The sequence below is a fragment of the Ascaphus truei genome, chromosome 1 (assembly GCF_040206685.1).
Source record: "Ascaphus truei isolate aAscTru1 chromosome 1, aAscTru1.hap1, whole genome shotgun sequence".
In the NCBI taxonomy this organism is placed as follows: Eukaryota; Metazoa; Chordata; class Amphibia; order Anura; family Ascaphidae; genus Ascaphus; species Ascaphus truei.
Genome location: NC_134483.1, coordinates 184965701 through 184989399, shown reverse-complemented (window position 1 = coordinate 184989399; position 23699 = coordinate 184965701).

The window sequence follows — 23699 nt, the reverse complement described above, 5'->3', positions numbered from 1 at the left end:
TGGAGGGTATAAATGTTTTCCATGGGCAGTGTTCTCTAGCACGCCCCTGAGGAAGGTCCTATACAGGACCGAAACGTTGGAATTTTTGTGCCTGTCTTTCTTCAATATATTCGTTTATTACCCTGAATGCTGTTTTGTTTCCCATTGGGTTACACTGATTGAATACTATAGAACATGCACCTACCCTACCCAAGCCAGAGAAGTGCCTGCTGACACCATTTTCTATATATATGTAATGGATTTTCTGACCTGGCCTGACCCACCCAATCTCACATTGGCCCCCTGTGGTCTAACCAGTCCCCATTACACGGTCGTGTCTGGTGGTGCACCGGTTGGCAACAGGACTCCTGAGTCTCCCGCATGATGTTGTGTGGGGATTGCCAACCCAGACAGGCAGCTGAGGTAGTGGGTATGAGTCCTACCTATATCCAGTGCAGCGCCTCCACCTCATCAGGATCTCTGCGTCCGCAAGGAGATGGTTCTGATGAGGAACTCCTTCTCTGTGGTGCCTTCCCCTGCTGAGTAATTCCAGACTCACACAGTGAAGTGTCTTATTCAAGGTCATTCTTTATTGCTTGATGTGGGCTAGCTGCCCCTCGCAGTAAGTCACTTAGCCACACATTGGGCCGTGTACTCCTTTCAAAGGTACACCCTCCCAATGGAGTGGGATCCCCTCTCCCCTCAGGGAAATCACCCCTGTGCCAGGTCACTGGACACAGTATGGTGTGCACAGCTAGCTGCTGATTGAAATATACTAAGGCCCCTAGTTACAGCACTAGTGACCTCCTGCTTCCAGGTCTCTCTGCAGACCTGCTCCTTACTCCAACAACACACACTAACTTTTGAACAGTGCAGTGCCTTATATCTTCAGGGGGCAGGCACATCTCTGATGTCACTAACAAGGGACTCAGAGTATGTAGCTCCTCCCATCCACACATAGGGCACCTCACCAGGGTGTGAGGGCAAACCTCCATGATTACTACTGGAGAGATGACTGCAGTCCATTTTACAGCATGGCTACATTCTCCCCCTGGTGAATCCCAACGATCCGTCTGGGACCTAAATTTATGTACCTTCTCTGGGAAGCACTGAAAAATGGAACACATAATTGGTTACAACATTTGAACTTCATAGTAAAAGGGTATCGCACAAAGCACGCCCTGACCAGCAGGCACTAACTCGTGCAACAGCTGTCCTGCACCTCCTAATAATAGTGACGTGGATCGGTTTCTTTACTTCCCGACCCCCCCATATCCAGGACCACAACGTTGTACTCACGCGGTAGCCCATTTTCTGGTCTGTATACTACCTTGTGCTTGTAGATGCTCCGCCCTATGCTCCATACCCGCATGAGCTGCGCAATTCTCTCCTCGGCCTTGTGCCCAGTAATGGCGCCACCCTTATTCACCATATAGTGTTCGATTGTCTCCCTCAACCACCTGTCCCTATTGCCCTCAATCTCCTGCATGAGGGGTTCAGGAACATAAGGATATTCCAGGCCGTGGGAATTTTTATACTTGGTGATAATGGCCCTCTCCCCCCGACTGGCACGGGTCAACTTAGCATTGCCCGCCTTTCCGGGTAACACCCACGATAGGGGCTCATCCGAGTCTACCAGATCCGTTAATCTAGTGGGACCCATGGGCTCTATGTTATGGTGGCGAATCTGGTACCACCGCTCCTGCATTTCCCTTTTCCGCTCTTCGGCAGTAAACTCCCCACGAGCCCACCAGTAATCAACCACATCCTCCCGCTCTAGCAGGAACCGAGTACGGTCCATCCAACCCACATAACCCTCGAATAAGGGGGCCCACCACCGGGTCTCCCTAAACTCTTCAGGGGCAGATTCTATGGAGGCCCCTTCCTCTTGCTCTCCCCAGGACACCCCAGATGTCCCGGTAGATCGGGAATTAGGCCGCCCTACCTGCTTGGGCCTATTTGCTAATGTTACGCTCACCATGCTAGAGCAATCGCTGGAGATTGATACTTCCTGCGAATAACCTCCACCCACCGACCCGTCATCTGATGTGAAACCCCCCAGTCTCTCCCCAGTCCGTTCTTCGGAGGTACTTTGGGACCCTCCGGACACTCCCAAACTTAACAAGGACCCCCGAGAAAACGTGACCGGGACTGGGGCTTTAACTAAGGCGTGGGGTTGGGCATAAGGGCAGACGGTGGGTATCTGCGGGGTTCCGACCCGCTCACTTCCACTGCATTGTCCAGAGTTACCGCAAGGGCTCTCCGCTGGTTGAGTCTCACCGCTCTCCTTTCTCGCCGCCTACCAACTCTTCTTGGGACCGGGCGATCGGGAAGCACTGCCCGATCCGTGAGGTGTAGTCGTCTCTCCGGTTGTTCTGCCATGCCCGCCGGAAATGACGTCATCTACGAGGCCGGACGCTCCGCCATCTTGGGATGGGTCCCCAAGCGGGACCTCTTCCTCCACTACGACATCCGGAAGTTCCGCTGGGTTCTGCAGCACCGCCTGGGCCTGGTAACGCCTTTCCTCCGTCGATGTCGCAGTCAGAGCCAGGTAAGAACAAGGACTGCTCTTACCGCTCCGGGGTGTGGGTGTGGATCGACCCTCACCACTGGACCCGCCGGTCCCTGGAATCGAAGGACTCCGTCTCTCTGTCTTCCGCGGCACCGGTGACACCCGCTTCTTTTCACCAACAGCTCCGGTAAGTGGCTCTTTTCTCCCGTTACCGTCACAGGAGCTTGTGGTTTGCCGAATCACCGCACCGGACGACGCCATGGGCTCCTCGTCAGAGGAATCCACTTCCACCTTGCTTGGGGGCACCCCACGGGGTTACCGCCTTTTGGATTCTCGGCCGACACACCGGCCGATAGTCTTTCTTCCCTCGGGCTCAGTTTTGGCAACCGGCCCCGATCCCCATTCTCCGGGATCCGCAGCTTCTTTCCATAGCGCGCCGGGTAGCTCGGTTGACAGCATAGCCGCATTTCCACTGCTTCGACGGCCTGGTAGGGCACGAAAGTAGGCATGGGCCACATGTACTGGAGGCCACAGTGCGGGCAGTGTGCCGCTGTACCCACGGTACCACCGGGTAGTCTGCACTGCAAGCAGAGGCACGCCACCGTCTTGGTGCCCGCCACCCGAATCACCAGGAAGCCTCCTGGTGCCGAATAGGGTTGGGTGGATACCATATTATTCTCTTCCTTCTTACAGGCCATAGTCACGATAGGAGGTACTCGCAGCAGTGGTCTGTTCAGCGTACTGGTTCCTCGTGACTGACGAGCAGGGGCTGAGTTGCCAGCCACTCCCTTGTCCAGCTCCACCCTCATCTGGCAAAGCTGGAAGCCACCCCCACTTGTGGAGATTATGGGAGGGTCCTACAGTCTTATAGGATGTCCCGGAATTAGGGCTGTACTTTTCACAGTCCTGGGGGGCACGGCCTCAGGTTTCGCGCCACTACCCCCGACAGGGCGGGGTTCTTTCTTTGGCGCCAGTCCTGGCCAATTTCTTGCAGCCTTTTGGTTTGCAAAGTCCTCGTCCTCTTTTTCCCGGGAAGCACTGATTACAGGAACAACTTTCTTTAAGGGTGCGGCCGGCTCACCAGCTCCTCGCTCGGCAGGATCCGTTCCCACTGGACACAGTTGGAAACCACTCCCCCTGGTTGAGATTAGGGGGAGGTCCCACAGGTTGATCAGTTGACTTAGCACTGGGGCTGAGTTAGTCATTGTCCATGAGGGCGCGGCTGCAGCTTTCGTGCCATACCCCCCATCAGGGCGGGGTTTCCCTGTTGGCGCCACTCCTGGCCAACTCTCTGCAAGTCCAGCATGTGCAGAATTTTCTGCAATTAGTCCACGCGGTCTTCCAGGGAAGTGGGAGCTGCCATTTTGGGTTGCACTGTCAGTCTCTTTGAGCATTGAGGTAGCGTTTAACGGTTTGTATGCCGACTGACAGTTAATATCATAATGTTCTCCTCAGTGTCCTCAGGGGTAGTACCCCTAGGTCCTAGGCAGGACCAAAATGGCGCGGCCACAGCTTTCGCGCCACTCCACAACAAGTTTGCCAAAGTCACATCAGTAGCTTGCTCTTCAGCGGAACGCACACTACATGCGCTCCCTCCATCTGCCTCCGTCCGCCATTTTGGACCTTCCGCACCGCGCGGATCCTCCATTCTTACGGTCGCCATATGGTTGCTGTATTTACTGTGATTGTACATGGAGCTCCTCTCTGCGGGGCAGCTACCACACCGGTACAATAAAGATTGCCTTGATGCACCACCTTGTGAACCTAATGTAGGCTGGACTCGTGTTTGCACTACCTCAGGCTAGGCTCACTCTATCTGTGTCTGCTGTATCTCCTTCCTCCCAGTCTGTGCTCCCTTCGGTAAGTGGTCTGGAATGGGCTAGAGTACTCTGGCTCTTCCATGCAGTACTTGGGGCGTCTACCTACTGTTGGCTAGCCTAGCGCAGACCCTGTCCAGAATCCCTGACCTCGTTAACAGGCTATCACTTCAGGCATCTTACCAACTAGCACTACCTCAAGATGACTAGAACAGCTATAGCCCTTCTCCAAACCTCCAACTCCTTTCAGGCCCCTAGGTCGTCCCTGCGAACTGACAATACTCCATACTGACTACCCCTAGGCTCCGTCCCAACACAGCACAAAGTGGCAGCATACACTCTCCCTGTTTCCCAGTGTGCCTAGCAAAAGCCTGTCCTGTTGACAGGTATATATCTCAGCAGTGCCTCCAAATGTAACGAATTTTCTTACCTGGCCTGACCCACCCAATCTCACATTGGCCGCTGTGGTCTAACCAGTCCCCATTACATGGTCGTGTCTGGTGGTGCACCTGTTGGCAACAGGACTCCTGAGTCTCCTGCATGATGTTGTGTGGGGATTGCCAACCCAGACAGGCAGCTGAGGTAGTGGGTATGAGTCCTACCTATATCCAGTGCAGTGCCTCCACCTCATCAGGATCTCTGCGTCCGCAAGGAGATGGTTCTGATGAGGAACTCCTTCTCTGTGGTGCCTTCCCCTGCTGAGTAATTCCAGACTCACACAATGAAGTGTCTTATTCAAGGTCATTCTTTATTGCTTGATGTGGGCTAGCTGCCCCTCGCAGTAAGTCACTTAGCCACACATTGTGCCGTGTACTCCTTTCAAAGGTATACCCTTCCAATGGAGTGGGATCCCCTCTCCCCTCAGGGAAATCACCCCTGTGCCAGATAACTGGACACAGTATGGTGTGCACAGCTTGCTGCTGATTGAAATATACTAAGGCCACTAGTTACAGCACTAGTGACCTCCTGCTTCCAGGTCTCTCTGCAGACCTGCTCCTTACTCCAACAACACACACTAACTTTTGAACAGTGCAGTGCCTTATATCTTCAGGGGGCAGGCACATCTCTGATGTCACTACCAAGGGACTCAGAGTATGTAGCTCCTCCCATCCACACATAGGGCACCTCACTAGGGTGTGAGGGCAAACCTCCATGATTACTACTGGCATCCCTGTTACTTACCAGGCCTTACTGGCAGCAGGAGAGATGACTGCAGTCCATTTTACAGCATGGCTATATATATATATATATATATATATATATATATATATATATATATATATATATATATATATATATATATATATATATTATAATAAAAAACAAATAGTCAATATCGTTCTTTGGCTAACGAAATGCTTTTATTTGTGCGAGCTTTCGAGATAAACTGATCTCTTCTTCGGGCGAAGTTACAATGGAAAAAGCAAGAAAGGTTTTACTTTAAATCAGCCTGGAATGTTAACTGTGGATGAAACCTATCCCTCCCCCTGTGCAGTATGTGATTTATGACTTTAGGTTTTAAATGGTCCATGAATGTTTGTGATGTAAGTGTGTGTGTGTATGTGTGTAAATATAAATTTATAAAACGCCCACAGTGTATACAGCGCTTTACAAAAGGTGTGTGCGGAGGGGGAGTATATACCAATGGTGTTGGTGGGTGTTGAAATTTAAGAGGGTGTTGAATTACTATAAATGTGTGTGCTTACTATGTAGTCCGTTTTGGTACAGATGCAGCCAGCAGTATCCGACGACTTGCCTGAGAAAACACTGTGGCTATCTCACCGTAAACTCTGCAACATTTCTGCAACATTTCTGTGAGATTCTGCAGCCAGACTAATGGCCCACCAGATTAACACAGGGGGGGTCCGTGCATCCCATTCAGTTTGAATGGGACTGCATGGACCCCGCTGTGTTAATCTGATGGGCCATTAGTCTGGCTGCAGAAATCTCAAAGAAATGTTGCAGCGTAACTGTGAGATAGCCCCAGATTTTCCACGGCAAGTCGTCGGATACAGGTGGCTGCATCTGTATATAGGGATAGAATTACATTGCATATTTGTATGTATAAGAGACTGGTTTGTGTGCATATATATAGCGCAGTGTTTATTGACATGGGATTACTGAAACAACATATATTTATTTATATATATATATATATATATATATATATATATATATGTTGTTTCAGTAATATATATATATATATATATATATATATATATATATATATATATTAGGTTCTCTGTTCGTGTTTATTGTGTTTTTGTATGTGTATGGAGCTTTCTCATTGTATAGTGTATGACATGCATGTGTGTATTGTGTGTGTATCTGGTGTGCATATGTCTGTGTTTGGTATATTGGCCGCCCAAATCTTAAGCCGATTGATCTTTTCTCCGGGGGTAAAACAACTCCTGGTTATATAGATTTGTAACATACTTATAATGGTATCTGAGGACAGGGAAAGCTAATTAGTTGCTGTGATAATCTCAAATAAAAAATCATACATCTTTGTAAATATGAGTGATTACATGTTACTTACATATTATTTTATTTTTCTTAAGATATAATTTATTTAACAAATGTTCCTGGGTTTTAAGTGATCTCAGCTATCATTTATTTTTGTTGGCAGGTTCTGTAACACTGACTTAGCAACAGTTTAAAGAAATGTTAAAATATATTTTGCTTTTCTGTCTTTGTATTCTGGAATAAATCAGGCGTGGTACTGCATATGTAGTCACTTTGATACATTTGGGGAAAAAGGTCAGCAGAACTGGGATTTAAGAGCATGGGTAAAAATACTGGATACAATTAAATGTACAATACATATAAATTATATTCAAATTGAATTTGGCATTTTTCGAATAATGCTCTTTTGTTTTATTTTTCCAAAACCAATTAATTTTCCTGGCCAATGGCAACTCACCTAAGCACAATGTAGATGATTAATATATAAATGCATACAGTGTTACTGTAGTTGCTGACTGATGATATTCTGTGAAAAATAGTAATCTAAAAGGCGTTATTTTTATATCTTGAAAAAGGTCACAGTGGGGACCGATACATTGAGTCAATAAATGTCATTATTTTTAAGTGAGTTAATAAATGTCATTATTTTTGAGTATAGGAGTGCCTGTCCTGTTTTCCTTTATTGGACGGTATGCACGCTCCCTTTACCTTAATTTCATATCCTGTTTTGTGTGTGCGCTGTTCCTGATATATATATATATATATATATATATATATATATATATATATATATATATATATATATGTGCTGTATGCTGGGTGATAATGGGGAAAGGCGGGGTTGCAGACCTGCCTAAGACATGCAGATGAGCATACAGTTGTATTTGCATATATATATATATATATATATATATATATATATATATATATATGCAAATACAACTGTATGCTCATCTGCATGTCTTAGGCAGGTCTGCAACCCCGCCTTTCCCCATTATCACCCAGCATACAGCACATAGATAGATAGATATATATATATATATATATATATATATATATATATATATCAGGAACATATATCAGTGGTATATATACCACTATTAATGTTATGGTGGATAAAAAAAGTGACTAAAACCCTCCACAGTAAAGCATAAAGCAACTGTAAATATTCCTGTATATTCATTTGCATGTCTTAGACAGGTCTGCAACCCTGTCTTTCACCATTATCACCCAGTAAACAGCACTTTCACTGCAGCAAGGGATTCTGGGAAATGACATGCAAATGAGCACACAGTGCCACCTTTTATCTCATGCTCACATTACATGAGCAACCCTTAGTCAATGCATGCTGCTTTAAACACAGCTTTTAAGCAAGGACTTGGGAGATGCAAAGTCAGTTAACCCACTCACAGACATGTTTCAACCTTTATGGGTATCATCAGTGTGAGGTTGGCTCGCTGACATTTGCTCAAATGCTCATTTTAGCAAATGTCAGCGAGCCAACCTCACACTGATGATACCCATCAAGGTTGAAACATGTCTGTGAGTGGGTTAACTGACTTTGCATCTCCCAAGTCCTTGCTTAAAAGCTGTGTTTAAAGCAGCATGCATTGACCAAGGGTTGCTCATGTAATGTGAGCATGAGATTAAAGGTGGCACTGTGTGCTCATTTGCATGTCATTTCCCAGAATCCCTTGCTGCAGTGAAAGTGCTGTTTGCTGGGTGATAATGGTGAAAGACAGGGTTGCAGACCTTTCTAAGACATGCAAATGAATATACAGGAATATTTACAGTTGCTATATATATATATATATATATATATATATATATATATATATATATATATATATATATATATATATATATATATGTTTCTCCCTAATCTCCAGCAGCTGCTTGCTACCTCCCCATTGGGCCTCAGCCCTGCTCAGCCAACCTCTGGTAAATTGGCTGAGCATAATCTTTCATCCTGAACGTAGTGCTTACCTCAAAACCTCCGCTGTCTTGTCCTGTTGCATTGTGCATTCTGTTTTTGTTTGTTCCTCAGTGTTTTGACATTGGCTTGTACCTGGACCCTTGATCTCTCTACCTCGACCTCGGTTGCATCTGGACCTCTACCATCTCCACTCCTCGACCCTGGCTACCCTCTACCACCATACGACCTCTCCAACCCCTGAACATGGCGAGTATTACGACTACCCTCACTTCTCCAACCCTGACCCGGCTACACGACTATCACTCTACACTCCGGACGCACTCACGCAGCTGGAGGTCGGTTCATACTAACATCCCCACCTCAGCCTAGCGGTCCCGTCCTGTTTGTGGTGAGCACCTGTTACAATTCCAAAAAATATTATTAGAAGATTCAGAGTGCATCTTACATAATAGTTTGACTATACTTCCCCCTTAAGATTTGTTTTTAATCTAAATATTTTAAATTGTCCAGTCTTGTTCGCCAAACTTTCAGCCAAAATCCAGTCCTTGTTTTTCATTAAAAAGTAAGATAAATGTCTCCTGCCATAAATGCTCAGTTGATTATTAGTATAGTATGTTTTGAAAATATGTCAACAAATTTAAGTGAGGTACTATCATTGTTGTTTTGGTTCTAAAAATTATTATTTTTGTAGTTTTGATAAAACTTTTTAATGTCTTGGATTTTATTTTTATTTTTTTCAAAAAAACAAATAATTTTTCAAACTAAAACTTTTGTTCTCATCTCTATTATATAAATATATGTATCACATCTATGTCATCATCATCATTATCAACATCATCATTATCATCCCTTGTCATCCTTATCCATTGTCATCATCATCCCTTGTCGTCATCCTCCTCATCATCAAAATCTCTTATCATCATCATAATTGTCATCGTCATCATCATCCCTTGTCGTCATCGTCATCATCATCCCATGTCATCATGATCATCATCATTATCATCCCTTGTCATCCTCGTTATCGTCATAATCATCATCATCCCTTGCATCGTCGACCATCATCAGTATCGCTTGTCATCCATCATCATCCCTTGTAAGCCATCATATCATTCCTTATCATCCATCATAATCCTCATCATCACCATCAGCATCCCTTGTCATCCATCACCAACTTCATCCCTTGCCATCATCCTCATCACCATTATGCCATGTCATCATCATCACCATCATCCCTTGTCATCCGCTGCAGGCCTCCCCAATGATCACCATGTATTTGCTCTACCAAATTTTCTGATTTTATCCTCCCATATTACTTTTGGTCATCAACTTGGTCTTTTAATCTATCTTGGAATCCAGTTGAGTACTGTACCATCTTTGTCTCATGTGATGATATCACAGACTTTGTTTGGGTCCTAACCCATTTGTTCTTTTTGCTGTCTATTCAAGGAAATATCCAGCATACTTCTCTTGATATTTCTTTATGTTGTCTGAAGCTTCTGAATTATCATTATCCTAAACTGAGTCGAAAATCATATTTTTTACTTCAGGAAATCACTTCTTGTATGACTTGGATGTGGTCCATTTAGGGTCCAAGTTTCACATCTATACGTGAGCACAGGAAGAATAAGATGTCAAAAACTTTATTCTTGAGGCCAAGTTCAAGGTTCCCTTGGAATATTGTTTTGTTTCTTCAAAATGCACTACATCCCATCTTTATTCTCCTACTGATTTAATTAAAATGGTACCCATCCATTGTCATTTGCAGGCTAAGGTAGACTTGGTCTTTGACTTCTTATAGTTCTATCCCATTTATTTAAATCTTTGCAGACTTGACACATTTGTTAAACATCACTTTGGTGTGGTTGATAGTCATACAGAGGCCCACATTCTTACTTGCCTTGGTGAGTTAACAAAATTGTTGCTGGGGGTCTTCTGGACTTGTGGCCAAAATAAAAATGTGATCGAAAATTGTAGATGACTGAAATATTCAAAGCTGATTTTGTTTTAATTTTTCTTCCTAATCTAATTTCGAACAATTCTTAGTTTTACAGAGAAAAGCTTTCGTGACATGGTGTCTCCCTGCCGCACTCCCTTGCTGATCCTTATCTTGTCTGTATCTTCATGTAATCTAAAGGTCGTTGTGGCACTTGTAAATGTTCTAATATCAATGTAAGTTTCTTCAACATCTTGTCTTCTTAATGCATCTAGCACCACTGAGGTGTAGAAAGGAGAATCAAATTATTTTTTGGAATCAATGAATCCTAAACTGAGTCGAAAATCATATTTTTTACTTCAGGAAATCACTTCTTGTATGACTTGGATGTGGTCCATTATGTTATATCAACTGTGAATTCCTGCTTGTTTTCTAGGGTGGGCAAGGTCCGAGGTTTGTTGTAGCAGATTAGTGAGTATCTCCATGAAAATCTTGTAAGTCATTAGGAGTAGACTGATTGGACTGTAGTTCTTGAGGTCTTCTTTATCTCCTTTCTTGTGGATGAGCATAACTATAGCATTGCCCCATTGCTATGGAAGTTTCCAGTTCTTCAAGCAGTATGTTAAGAGTTTTGCAAGAATGTTTTCTACTTCTTCCCCAGCTGCTTTCAACATTCTAGTTGTAATTCTCTCTTAGCCATGGGCCTTCCCATTCTTCATGGATGTTATTACTTTTTCCACTTCTTCTGGAAGGACACATGGTACATCATTGGTGGTTTCTTTCTCCCCTGCTGGATTATGCCCTGTCATCTGTGTTTACCTACAATTTCATGTAAAAGTCCTCAACTCTCTTTACAATAAGTGCACAATCTTTTATTGTTGATCCATCATCTTGTTTGAGTGCAATGATTACCTTCTTCCTAACCATAAATCACTGTTTTGTCTTCTTTAAGCTTTTGTTATCTTCAATAGTCTTCTTCATCATGTCGCAGTTACATTTTCTTACATTTTCAGTTATAGGTTTGTGGATTGTCTTGCATAGCTCTGCATATTCAATTCTTATTCTTGCATCTTGGGATTGTTTAATTTCTTGACGTCTCCTCAGTAATTGTTTTATCTCATCAGATATTTTCTAATCCTATTTTTTGCTAGCGATTCCTCCAGTTTTTCTGCACTTTCAACAACAATCTTCAGAAGTTCTTCAAAATTATTTGTTAAAGTGTCCCCGTACATTTGCGCCTTCCCTCAAATCCTTATCTCACTGCCTCAAAAGTGCCTCAAAGGTGGCAATGGGTGTTCATAAAGATGTATAGTGTCACGTGTGTTGGTAGGTTAAACTATATTATGAAAGCTTAAACAAATACCTGGTTAAAGTGGGAAAAGTAATTTGCCAACATGCAAATGAAGTTGGCATGGCAAGTATGTAACACACCAAAAAGTCCCCGGTGTGTCCTTCGATCCCTGAAGGTTGGAATGTTCCTGGGCTTGACAGCATTCAGCAAGAAGGCATCAAGGCACAGGGTGCTAAGCATCCCTTGAGGTTAAACAAAACCTGTCATTTAAACCTAAACCTGGTTACGTAGAACTGCCAGCCTCTCTCTCCAGTGAAGAAGCACTGCAAGAACTGGAAAATGAACTTCAAAAGATTAAAGTGGATATTGTTAACCTTAGTGAAGTTAGAATAGATGAACACCTCATTGAGCTCAAGAGTGGACACCTATTTTATTACAGAAGTACAGATAATGGAAGAATCCGTGTAGTAGGCTTCATGATTAACAAGAGATGGAAAAACAACATAGTGGAGAATGAAAGCTCATCAGAAAGAGGAGTCAGAATCGTCATTCAGTTGTATGCTCCAAAATCAAGTCACACAGACAATGAAGACTTCTACAAAGACTTCTACCATGAAATCAACCAGCTTAACGACAAAGGAAATTGTCACCTAAAGATTGTTATGGGAGATTTCAATATAAAGATTGGTGCCCATCAGAAAGATGAAGCATCAGTTGGTAAGTATGGTTACGATAACAGGAATGAACGTGGGGACAGATTGGTAGAATTTGTAGAATGTGAAATCTTCTACATCCTTAATTCATTCTTCAAGAAGGAACCAAATAGAAAATGGACACAGAATGAACCAAATGGAGTAAAGAATCAAATGGACAATATCATAACTAGGCAAAAATAGAGGATGGCAGCACTCGATAGGAAAAACACAGTTTTTTAAATATTCCTTACAGGGAGGATGCTCACACAGAAGGTGGTCTATTCAAAGCAGTTGCATTTTAATTTTTACAAGAAAACATGCAGATGATACAACGTTTCAAGCCACACGGGCCCTTCGTCAGGTCTTAAAGCCACACATTTTGAGGGGAAGAACATTATAATAGATTTGTAGTTTTACCATTTTGGCAGTTTCTTTTTGATTAACTGTATGCTAGCTAACAAGAAACATGTGATGGAAGACTTCACAGTCCTTAACCATTTTGACACATGGAGTGATCACTGATTGGTTCACTGCAGATTACATTTGAATGCGAAGTTAAAAAGAGGAAAACTTATTAAAAAGAAGACAAAACAATCAACTTAAAGAACAACAGCAAAGAATTTCAACAAGAACAGAAAATTTGCTTCAGCGTGCTTAATATATATATATTATATTATATAATATATGTGTTTATATTGTGACAACCACATCACGTTGAGGTCCCTTTTATCCCAAATAGGGCCGGAAACACAGTACTTCTATTTACGTGGTGTTTATTTATAGGGGTTTAAGTAACGTATTCGCAGATCCACCGTCCCTTTTAAGAAAACCAAACTAAAATCAAAACATAAATAAATGCCTATCCCTGTCAGGGAGCTTACTGACTTCTTCAGGCCCTTACTATCAGGGCCGCCAGCTAAGCCGGTTGTCAGCCCAAAACATGCCCTGGCATCGGCAATAAAGTAACAGTACAGTCTTTGTAAACAATAGAAAGGGTTTTGCTTATCTTAGTCCATCTGGCAATGTCCCTGCTTCAGCACGGCTCTCTCAGCAGCTTCTCTCACACCGCTTCAGCACGGCTCTCTCAGCAGTTTCTCTCACACTGCTTCAGCACGGCTCTCTCAGCAGCTTCTCTCACGCTGCTTCAGCACGGCTCTCTCAGCAGCTTCTTTCACAATCTGCCAACTTCTTTAACCAGCCTTTGGTAGCTGGGGAGGTCCTTCTCTGAGGGTAAACCGGTCAGTCTCTCTCACTGCCTCTGGCTTTCTGGGTCAGGCTCAGCCTGTGACCAAACACTTCCTTGTTTTCAGGAGTTCAGCCCAGGCTGATTAATTAGATTTCAGGTGTTCTTGACAACTCCAGGGAGGATTAACTGGTTGAGTGCTGGAAGGTACACATATCCTCCATTCCAGCCTACTGAGTCAGTGACTGTCACATAGCCTCCCCACCAGCTCATTCCTACTGGGGTGAGCGACCAGTGCACACTTACTGTGCACCCACACCAAAGACGTCCTTTCTTTCCATCTTTTCTTAGTCTTACAGTTGAAAAATCTTCCCTTTGGGACACTTACCAGGCCTTCTGGGCCTGCAGACTGGTCCTTCACTACCTCTTTATCATGTTCCGGCCGGAGTCTAGGGTTGAAGTTCCGCCTTTGTTGTGTTCCCTTCTGCAAATGTTCCTGAGCATCCTGCTGTCTATTAGCTCTCTCTGCCAGGACTCTACGCCACTCTGTGACCTTGATCTGCAAATCCTGACTATGCATCTCTGTCTTTTTCCTCTTGTGCTCAGAGTTTCCCTTACTCTGTAGAAGAGCCTTGATCGTGGTCAGCTCATTGCATACACTTGGCAGTGAGTTTTTGGCCTTTTCTTGTGAAGACAGAAACTCTGCTTTAGCGGTGATGGCTTTTGGACTTTTTTCCATCAGCGTACCTTCAGTGTTGGGTTTCACATAATTTATCTTTATAACTTCAATTTGGGTGGGGGTCTTATCAACCCTAAGTGCACCCCATGATGCCGCTCTATTACCGTCGGCAGACTCGTAGGCTTGGGCCTTTCTTTCTTGTCCCTTTAATTTACTCAGTTGGGAGTGTTGCTGGATAACCTGTGAAGTCTTTCTCATCTTACGAACATGGACACACTTCAGTCCCATTCTCAACTGTCTCTTCACAGTGGCTGCCTTCCTTGTAAGGAATCCACTATGGGTCCCATGGGTACTGCAGTACAACTGGCTTCTTACTGTGCTACTACATCACACTTTGGTCTTCCCATTCCGTTCCTTGTGGACAGTAGACTGTAACACTGCAACGGTATTGCAGTCACGCTTCCTGGTGCGCCTCACTTGCTTTATTTCTACCGTCCTCTTTTCCATGGACCGCTTCTGTGACCCAAGTGTCTGTCTAAGGGTGGTACTGTAACGTCTTTCTCCAACTTCAGCTGAGGAACCTCCTGCTGGGCAGCCTTAGAGTCCAACGTAGCATCCTGCTCAGTCTTCAGAGCCTCAAGCTCCTCCCTCAGGTCGCGCTTTGGCTTCTCTGTCATCTTGGGGCCAGCACACTCAGACTCCAGGTTCTTCCTCAAGTTTTGAAAGCAGTCCTTCTGTATGTTTTTTCCCACTCAGTGCGGCTGCTAGTTCAGCTTCTTTGAAGTTGAGTCGTGATTCCAGATCTGTCAGCTGATTCAGAGCAAGGTTTAACTCTGTTACTTTTTCTCTATTCTTGACCTGTAGCTGCTGGTGCTCCTCCCGGACCTTATCCAGCTCCAGCTGCAGCCGGCCCCCTCATTGGCCATGTGGTCCAGCTGCTTGTAGATGTCGGCCATCTCCGTTTCACAGCGTAATGTCAGGCACCTCACCTGACGGACAGACACCTCCTCCCTTTCGACGAGCTGCATCTTGCGCTCAGCAACCTGCGTTTGCAGCTCTTCAATTTGATCCTGCAAGTCGCCTCTCAGGGCCTTCACTTCTTCCCGGTGCTTGCTCTGAGTCTGCGTCAGTGCAGCCTTCATCTTTTGGAGCTCTGCAGTGTTTGTCGCCAGGATCGCCGCTGCTTCTGTTTTCCAGGCTTCTTTCTCCTTGGCATACTGACTCATGGAGATGGAGTTACCTCTCTGCTTCTCCAGTTCTTGCTCCAGTCTCTGGACCTTTTCGCACTCCCTCTCAAGGGTTTCCTTCAACATACCAAGCTCTGTGTTTAGACTGTGGCCCTCCTGGAGTGAGTGTTCCACCTCTGCGCTGAGAGCGTGAACCTCTTGTAGAGCCTTCCCGTATTTCTGTTTGAGGTTAGCAATCAGTTTGTCCGATTTGTTCTTCTTTTCCTCCATGGTAGCAATTGAGGCGTTGGCATTTTCTAGACCAGTCGTCACCTCCTTCAACTCACTCCATAAGAGACAGTCTGTTTCCTTCAAAGCCGCGTACTCTTGTAAAGCTGGGAGTATACACCTCTGTAACTCGGCGCTCACCTCTTGCTCCTTCCTGCTACACTCGCTCCTTCATCAATCCCGGCCACAGGACTTCATAATCATGGCAGGCAGCTTGGAGTGCAGAAATTAAAGCCTCTTTATCCTGGATCAAGGATTCAGCTTCCCTTTGCTCCTCCATTTCCTTAGCCACCGTTCCCATGACCATTTTGCCCGTCACTCCGGTATGCAGCACATCTCGGCGCCTTTCTGACGCATGACCTGACAGCGCAGGTTCAAGTGGCTCGGTCACTTCCTCTGTGACTTGAGGAACAGTTTTCTTTTTCTTCTTTTTCTTTCTTTTTGCTTGATTAGCTCCAGAGATATCAGTGGTACTGGGCACACACACACTGGTATCAGCTTCCACATCTTGCTTGCACTCCCAGGGCCTTGTTTGCTTTTGCAGCTGTTTGTTTTTGAAAATTTGGGGACACATCTTCCATGTGACCTACTCCACGACAGGCTCAGCATACTAAATTAATCTGGTATGAGTCGTCGTCATCATCATCATCATCATCATCATCATCATCATCATCATCATCATCATCGTATGGCCTGAAGGGACACTGTCTTGTATGATTGCGTACATTGCAAAACAAACATTTCATGTCGGCCATTTAAAAAACCCAGTAGGGAAATTCTGACACTCAGCACTTTGCTTATGGCGTTATCTTTATACACCGCACTTGCTAGCTGCAACTTCACTCACTGCAACAAAAGGCATTCGTTTTACACAGCAATCCTTTCATACCCCACGTGGCAAATTTTACAACCAGCACTTGATAGCTGTTAATTCACTCACTTCAGCAAAAGGCATTAGCTTTTCCTACAGCACTTGCTAGATGCAATTTCCACTTTCTTCAGAAAAATTTAGTTTTCTGCTTGAGTTCAGTACCTTTCAATCTTCTGACCTCTGGGTGCTATTGCATCCACATTACATACATTTTCTGTGCATGCTGTAGCATAACTGGTCATACACATTGGGTCAAACTTTGCTTGCTTTTCACTTCAGTTGGGCGGTCATTTTAAATCCCCGCATTTATCTTCAACCCCACAGTTTCCGCTGCATGGTGCCTTAGGGACAGCCCGCATTCTCCACCATATGTGACAACCACATCACGTTTGGTGATCACGTTATCCCAAATAAGGCCGGAAACACAGTACTTCTATTTACGTGTGGTTTATTTATAGGGGTTTAAGTAACGTATTCGCAGATCCACCGTCCCTTTAAGAAAACCAAACAAAATCAAAACATAAATAAACACCTATCCCTGTCAGGGAGCTTACTGACTTCTTCAGGCCCTTACTGTCAGGGCCGCCAGCTAAGCCGGTTGTCAGCCCAAAACATGCCCTGGCATCGGCAATGAAGTAACAGTACAGTCTTTGTAAACAATAGAAAGGGGTTTGCTTATCTTAGTCCATCTGGCAATGTCCCTGCTTCAGCACGGCTCTCTCAGCAGCTTCTCTCACACCACTTCAGCACGGCTCTCTCAGCAGCTTCTCTGACGCTGCTTCAGCACGGCTCTCTCAGCAGCTTCTTTCACAATCTGCCAACTCCTTTAACCAGCCTTTGGTAGCTGGGGAGCTCCTTCTCTGAGGGTAAACCGGTAAGTCTCTCTCACTGCCTCTGGCTTTCTGTGACCAAACATTTCCTTGTTTTCAGGAGTTCAGCCCAGGCTGATTAATTAGATTTCAGGTGTTCTTGACAACTCCAGGGAGGATTAACTGGTTGAGTGCTGGAAGGTACACATATCCTCCATTCCATCCTACTGAGTCAGTGACTCTGTGACAATATATATATATATATATATATATATATATATATATATATATATATATATATATATATATATATATATATATATATATATATATATATACAGTGTTCGACAAACCTATACATTTGCTCGCCCCGGGCGAGTGGATTTAACATCGTGGCGAGCAACTATTGGCCCAAACAGCATACGTTTGGTACTAGGTGGCGAGTAGATTTTTTTGTGTGGCGAGTAGATTGTTTGGTGATATGTCAACCACTGTATATATATATATATATATATATATATATATATATATATATATATATATATATATATATATATTATAATACCCACACCACGTTGCAGTCTCTTTTAGTCCCAATTGAAGGCTGGAAACACTATATTTCTCTATATGGGGTTTATTTACAGGGATTCAATCATACAACAGGCCCACCGTCCCTTTAAGTCAAAACAAATCATAAAATACCTATTCCCGATAGGGAAAATAACTTATCTTTTCTTCAGCCCTTTCTAACGATAGCTGGCCAACTATACTGGTTGAGACAAATGTGGAGAGGTCCCGGCTCAGCCTATAGTAATTTAATATAAAATATATTTACTTATCTAGAGTAGTGCTATCAGGACTAAAACATATGTATAGCACGAAACAGAAAAGAGACCCTATGAGATGCACACTATACTAATAAAGGAGATGTGTAGCGTATTATTCCAGTCTCACCGCTATACATCTCCTGTAGTCCTTTGTGACTACAGCGCTCTCATTTAGGTTTTAATCGTCGTTGATTTGTGGTATGTTTAGTTCCTTTTTTTAATAAAACGTTATTATTTTTATATTAGTAGAGTAGTGTGCATCTCACAGGGTCTCTTTTCTGTTTCGTGCTATACAACTATACTGGTTCCCAGCTTAAAACATGCCCTGGCATATGCACCCTACATGAACACTCTTAAGACAACAATAAAGTGTTTTATCTGTTTGGAGCAGGTGTCCCCGCTTCAGCACGGTCTCTCCTCCTTTCCATCCTAGGGGAACTCGGCCACACGTGAGCTCAGAGAAACTCCTCTGTAGGTCCACTGTCAAGGGCTATGCCAGCCTTCCTTCTTTAGCTGGGGAGCACTTCTCTGTCCCCTTCTCTGGGACAGCAATCTCTCACTCTGTATCTTTCTGCATGTGTCTCTCACACATGGCATGTCTGTTGTCACTTCCTGACTATTCAGACCAGGCTGATTAGCTTCAGCTGAACTAGCTACTGTAAAGATTAACTCTCTGAGAGCTGAAAAGTACACTTACTGCACTGTTCCAGCACCTAGAGATACCTGATGGTATCACAATATATACAGTGCTTGACAAAAATCTACTCGCCAGGCCAAAAGATCTACTCGCCACTTAGTCCCACCCCTATCCCAGCCCCACATTTAAAAAAAGAAATTGAATAAATTCCTAGTAAGAACTAATAACAACATTCGTTTTTGACATAACAGTTTATTTATATCTTACCTGATCCGCAGTCCCTCAATGTCCAGGTACCCTCATTCCTGCAATGTTATACAGTATGTTGGAGGGGAGGTGTTCCCTACCTGTCTTCTGGGTTAGGGGGGATTCCGATGTCTCCCGTGTGAAGCTTGAGTCAGATCTTGGAGAAAGCAGTCTAGGCTATTTCGGTATAGATATAGGGCAGTTAAGATATATAGGGTAAATAAAATATCCAGATCCAGAGTGGGAGACAGAGAGAGTGGGAGGGTGTATGAGAGAGAGAGTGTGTGAGAGAGAGAGAGTGTGTGTGTGAGAGAGAGAGTGTATGAGAGAGAGTGTGAGACAGAGTGTGAGACAGAGACACAGAGAGACTGAGAGAGAGAGAGAGAAAGAGATGACAGAGAGAGACAGAGAGAGACAGAGAGAGAGACAGAGAGAGAGACAGAGAGAGAGAGACAGAGAAAGCGACAGAGAAAGTGAAAGACTAAGAGAGAGTGAGATACAGAGAGAGATACAGAGAGACAGAGAGAGAGAGACAGAGAGAGTGAGGGACAGAGAGAGTGAGAGTCAGAGAGAGTGAGAGACTAAGGGGGTTATGCACTAAGCAGTGATAAGTGCTTTTAAGTGAGATAAAAAGCCATTATAGCGTGATATTGCCTGCTGTGAGATTCACAAAGCAGTGATAAGTCTTTTAAGTGAGATAAATGCCTTTATAGCGTGATACTGTCTGCTATGAGATTCACAAAGCAGTGATAAGTGCTTTTAAGTGGGAAAAAATGCCATTATACAAGATACTGCAGTGTTATCACTGCTTTGTGAATCTCACAACAGGCAGTATCAATCTACAGTATAAAGGCATGCATCTCACTTAAAAGCACTTATCACTGCTTTGTGCATAGCACCCAGAAAACCCACTTATCACTGCTTAGTGCTTAGACCCCCAGAGAGAGAGAGAGCGGGAGACAGAGAGAGACAGAGACAGAGAAAATGAGAGACAGAGAGAGATCGAGAGAGATATAGAGGGAAACACAGAGAGAAACACAGAAAGAGACACAGAGAGCGTGAGAGACAGAGAGAGTGAGAGTGAGAGAGACAGACAGAGAGAGAGAGAGACAGAGAGAGACAAAGAGTGAGAGAGACAGACAGAGTGCGAGTACGCGAGATGGAGAGTGAGAGTGAAACAGAGGTTGACAGAGAGCCAGAGGCTGACAGAGAGAGGGTGGGTGACAGAGAGAGGGTGGGAGAGAGAGGGGGAGGGGGACAGGGAGGGGATGGGTGACAGGGAGGGGGTTGGTGATGGAGGGGGTGGGTGACGAAGGGCATGGGTGGGTGACTTACTGGGTTGGTGACTGACACTTGGTGGGTGACTATGACAGACTGGTTGGATGGGTGAATGACTGGTGGATGGGTGACTGACTGGATGGATAGGTGACTGACTGGAGACAAGGGGGTGGCATGGGAGACAAGGGGGGACACGTGGAGAAAAGTGGGAGACCAGGGGGGGGGGGCAGAGGAGACCAGGGGGGTCAAGGGGAGGCTGTGGGGGGTGGTGGGGGAGGGAGGTAGCAGAGACCAGGGGGGTCCAATATTTTTTTTTGAGCATGATGAAGTGCTTTTTCAGTTCTAGTTGTAATTCTCTGCTCTCATTCTTAAAATTAGTTTTGTTTTTGTCTTCTTTTTTTTAATAAGAATCTTAAAGCTTAATGTTTTATTTTTAGCACGCAATGTAAACCTACAGCAATTATTGTAGGAGATAAATGTATCACAGTTAAAAATGTAGGTGAGTTTTTGTTGTTAAACTGATGGTCAGGTCATTTGAACCTTTAGATCTTAGCATCAACACATCAAGCTAAAATGTGTCAATTTTGGCTGTTTTGTACTTTACTGCAGAATTTAGGAATATTTGTAGGAGGAGATTATGTAGAGTACACATACTTTAATAAATGAGTTTCCTCCTACAAATATTAATCCATTCTGCAGTAAAATACAAAACTTAGCCATAATGAAAACATTTTACCTTAATGTGTTGAAGCTAAGATCTGAAGTGTTATATTATCTGACCAACAGTTAACCAACATTTTTAACCTAGATACATTTATCACCTTAAAATATCCTGCAGGTTTACATTGCGTGCTAAAAATAAAATATCGTTGTTGTAGAGGTAAAGTCATTAACTACATTCTTTGTGTACTGAGGAAAATGCGATTAAATGTTCTTTTTGCCAGGAAAAAATCTGAATTTATAAAAGGAAGGTATTTTGATATGACAAGTTTTGAAGATTAGGTGAATTTAATTAGTTTTTCCATAGAAATATAAAGAAATTCCAAGTCAGGAATTGCATTTAGTGAGTTTTTGCCAAGAATGCACTTAAAGCTGCAGACCAAGCAATATCCTATATGCGTGTTTTTTTTTTATAAATCAGTTCTGTACTATGAGAAAATACTTGTAGCATTTTTTTCTGAAAACAACTCCAAATGACATTTTTAATGTACTGTATTTTAATGTAATAAATATTTTTGTTTTCTATAGCAACTATTTACAAAGTCACATCCCCTTCCTCTTTTGAAACAAGCTCCGTTTTGAGCCCCATCCTCTCTCTAGCAATGCACCAATTGTATCTAGTGACTACCTGGTCACATGGTATTCCCCACAGAACTTTGTATCTTTGGTCCTCTTCTGCTGCACTGACAGCCATTTAGTGAACCTCAGAGCCTAATTTTCACGGATCGATCACAGGAGAATGGATCAATCGGCAACTTAGCTAATTACTTATCATTGTGTGGATTGTATTGATACACATGTACACGGAAGATCTACCACTACATGGGTGTTTTCCCTGGGTACTGTAGCACACCTCTGGTTCCAGAGGTCTGAGGGGCTCCGCAGTTGTCGTTTGGGAGCAGCAACAGGACAGGCTTTTTCTTGGCTCTTACTGTGCAGTGCTTCCATCCCACGAGGATCCTGCTGGATGAAGGATGGTCCCCACAGGCAATACTCATTTCCAATAATCACACACCATAGTTGGTTCAAAGACAGGTTTATTGCACAACAGCATGATCGTCCTCCAACCCTGGAGCAGACCCCAGGGGCTTGAGGCCCCAAGAGCCCCCCACAATCTCCTTAACCCTCTGGTGTGGAAAAAGGGTATCACACTGTCCCATAATCAACTACCTCAATTTGGTGGCGTGTCAGCTTTTATACCCAGGGGTAAGGGCATGTAACCCCACCCCATAACAGGGCAGGTCAAGGTACTGACAAGCATCACGCCATATACATGTGACCCAGTCAGTACCTTCCCCAGGTACAGTATGACACTCCAACTGTTGGTTTAGGCCTGCCCCTGGATAAGGCAACATAGTACCCATCCAGGCTGCAACTGCAGGCTAGGCCCTGAGCAGGAGTTTAACCCCAACACTGCATGTTCCTATCATGACTTATAGTGTTGAGGCCAGTAGAAGGCTATAGCCAGGGGCACTTTGCTACATCCTCCCTCTGGTGAAAATCCTCCTCACGACCCCGCATGAGGAGCATCATTATGCATCATCAATAATTGTGCCGGCCTACAGAATTATAAAACACATAGCATTACAGTAACTGGTGGCATAACTGGTTCCTCCTAGCCAAGAGAACCTTTTGCCCGGGTGCAGTACCATTCCTGCTGTAATACCTCCGACTCATTATGCAGTATATACCTGCTGTATCAATAGTAATGGTCAGGGTCTGGCTTCCGGTCAAGCTTACACTCCTTATTGGGCAATGTATCCCAGTAACTGCTATACTGGCGCACAATTTCCACGGTCTGTTCAGGGGTGTATTCCCCCTCCTCCCACCAATGAGCTACCTGGTTTTCACATATAAAAATAACTTGAGTTTTCCCCAAATGAGGCACGTACCCCTGGAACATAGGATCCCACAACATGTACACATCATTGGCATCATCAGATACATACATATCACATACTTTTCTAACAGTACATTCTGGTGCTACAGTCATGATAGGTGATCATGGCCGAGGGGACAGGGGACGATATTTGTTATCTGGAGGACAGTGAAAACAGAGAATTTTGGGGTAAAGTAAAAAAAAATAATATATATAAAATGAGAGAAATTATGGATGTATGTATGTATAGCCCAGCCTCCCGGCAACTACTTCTTTTTCCTGGGCCTTTCCACTGTCAGTCCTGTTAGTGCAGGCAGTGGAAAGGTTAATTCCTTCGGTAGGCCTGTGTGTGTGTTACAGCCTTGGATGATGTAATCAGTATCCAAGGGCGGGCCTAGCAACTTCTGAGGATGTCAATCTGAGGGGTGGATATTGATTGGGACACACCCTGTAGGTGTGGGCCTATCAGTATCCAGATCTGGCTTGT